The sequence below is a fragment of the Phalangium opilio genome, unplaced genomic scaffold (assembly GCF_054372755.1).
Source record: "Phalangium opilio isolate 3A_F unplaced genomic scaffold, DU_Popi_V2 ptg000103l_1, whole genome shotgun sequence".
NCBI lineage: Eukaryota > Metazoa > Arthropoda > Arachnida > Opiliones > Phalangiidae > Phalangium > Phalangium opilio.
The window spans coordinates 1,790,629-1,793,829 of NW_028324205.1; positions in this window are offsets into that span (position 1 = coordinate 1,790,629).

Below are 3,201 nucleotides of genomic sequence, written 5' to 3' on the forward strand. Positions count from 1 at the left end.
CAAGTCATCTTGCGACTTATTGCCACTTATCTAACGCCTTTACAATGCATAGAGGGGTGGTGGCTAGCCCCTATGCCACAGCTAACCGACAGCGCCCTATACTAACTATTACCGTTAACCTCTGCAAGTTTTTATTAGTTTTATTAAACTAAGCTAGATTACCGCCGACTTGTAACTAAGCTAGATTACCGCCGACTGGTAACTAAGCTAGATTACCGCCGACTGGTAACTAAGCTAGATTACCGCCGACTGGTAATCAAGCCGGATTACCGACGACTGGAAACTAAGCTAGATTACCGCCGACTGGTAATTGAGCTAGATTACTGACGACTGGAAATTAAGCTAGACTACCGACGACTGGAAATTAAGCTAAATTACCGACGACTGGTAGTTAAGATAGATTACCGACGACTGGTAACTAAGCTAGACTACCGACTGCTGGTAACTAAGCTAGATTACCGCTGACTGGTAACTAAGCTAGATTACCGCCGACTGGTAACTAATTAGATCATCGACGACTGGTAATTATGCTAGCTTACCGACGACTGGTAATTAAGCTAGATTAGAGACGACTGGTAATTAAGCTAGATTAGAGACGATTGGTAATTATGCTAGATTACCGATGACTGGTAATTAAGCTAGATTACCGACGACTGGTAATTAAGCTAGATTACCGACGACTGGTAACTATGCTAGATTACCGACGACTGGTAATTAAGCTAGATTACCGACGACTGGTAATTAAGCTAGATTACCGACGACTGGTAATTATGCTAGATTACCGAGGACTGGTAATTAAGCTAGATTGCCGACGACTGGTAATTAAGCTATATTGCCGACGGCAGGTAATTAAGCTAGATTACCGACGGCAGGTAATTAAGCTAGATTACCGACGACTGGTAATTAAGCTAGATTATCGACGACTGGTAATTAAGCTAGATTATCGACGACTGGTAAATAAGCTAGATTACCGCCAAATGGTAATTAAGCTGGATTACCGACGGCAGGTAATTAAGCTAGATTACCGACGGCTGATAATTAAGCCGGATTAACGACGGCTGGTAGTTAAGCTTTTTCTCTCCTGTGTTTTCTAAACAATTTTAATTAATATGAAGACTGAAGTAACAGATATTAATAAAAACTGTCATTGTAGACAAAGACCAGAAAGTGTGTAAGATAAGTTTAGAAAATTAACTGCCAGAAGAAACAGATATTCAAATTTTCACTTTTGAAGACATGATTATAATACATCAATTATTTTAAAAAATTCTTATCTTACTTTTTTTCACAAAAACTTCATTTTCCCAAAATATTTTTCAGCAATATTTACCCATGTATTATGTTCTCAATAGTACTTCAAGAAAAAATGGCATCTTGAAGAATTTAAGGGATACTAGGTTGATACTAGGTTTTATTTTCGACTAACATTTGCAATTAGGATATTGAAATACTTGGATATCTGAAAAGATTTCTCTTGAAGAGTTTAAATTTTTATATTTTAAAATTGGAAATATTGCGAAACGTTAATAACATAGGCCATTTCATTGTGATTTAGTTATTTGTGTCGAAAAGATCTGTAGATTGATCGTGATCTTTGAGCAGCACGTTAGTATTTAATACTTCAAAACATTACAATTGAAGAATACGTTTTGTTAAGTTTTAATACGGTTTTATTTTAGCAGCTCTCAACAACTTTCTGTCCATTTTATACTCTTTATAGGGCCGAATTCTCTACCTAATTGTAAATTTTTGATAGAAAATAAAATGTAACGCGTACTATTTTTAAAATGATGCGCATGTTTCTTGTTAAAATATCGTTCTGAAGTAATTTTGGTGAAAAAAGTAAGATAAGAATTTTTTAAAAAAATTGATGTTTTATAATCATGTCTTCAAAAGTGAAAATTTGAATATCTGTTCCTTGAGGCAGTTAATTTTCAAAACTTATCTTTCACACTTTCTGGTCTTTGTCTACAATGACAGTTTTTATTAATTACTTTTTGAACTAACGTCTCCCCAGAACTCTAAACTCGTCTTAAAATGGTTTTTCTCTCCACCTAATTTTTGAGTTTAGGGTTCAGATCCGCAATCCTCATCCTTCCCAAATGCTAAACTAAATCCTTGGCTTAAGGTTCAATTTTTGCCTAATGTGAGATAGATTGTAACATCGAGTTCACTCACATTTTGACAAAATGTATAATTCTTTTCTAGCCAACCCCCAAATTTTATTTTCAATATAACAGTCATTTACATCCACACCAATTTCATTTAGATATAAGAAAAAGTACAGTTACTTTAATTATACTTAATCAAAAGTACATCTATTTTATTTACATTTAAGCAAAGTACACCTACTTTATATCGATATAAGCCGAAATATTTCTGTTTAAAAATTTTATTCCGAATACAAGTATTTTTTATTCAGAAATTAATATATTTTCAGAAATTTATACTTTGTTTTAAGCATAAACGTTAAAACAATTTTTTTAAGCAAATATCGTCGTTTACTTATATACAGTAAATAAAACGTTTTTTAACATATCGTCAGTGGGTATGAAAGAAAAAAAGGTATTATGGATTCCCAACTAGACGCAAAATCCGGAAACCAAATACGCGTTACACACGCGATTGTGAAACGGCTGTAAATCAAGGCGGAAATAGCTAGTCCACGTAACGTGGGGGAAAGGAATAATTTCTCTCCAGAGAATCCTGAGTGGTGCGATTGAACTTTTGCCCATGCCCAAAGAGCAAAACACGAGTTTCCCTCTCACTCACAAGGTTAGGGGGTTGTAACTTGTAAGTCATATTTTGCTTTCACTTCATCGGGCGACTAAGTGAAATCCGTCGTGGAAGGTAAGAGATTGGAATTCATAATGAAGGTGAACTGCGTGTGAACGTCGTCTTGAGCCCTTCACTACTGTTCGCGACTTCTTCAAAGCCAGCAGAATATATAAAGCATATTCCAATAGTAAAGCTAACACCGTGATGACGTTTCCCACGTAGTACAGAGATAGAAGGCTTTCGATTTCCGTAACGTATATCGGAGAAAAATCATCCTCTTGTTGTTTCCATTGGATGTGATCCATCAAGTATCGCGCTTTGTAAAAGTGATAAAATAAGAGGTCGTTTTCTCCGAGTTATTCAATTCTGAAACAAAGATCACGTGTTAAAAGTGACAGTAGCCTCTTTGTTTCGTTAGTCTTA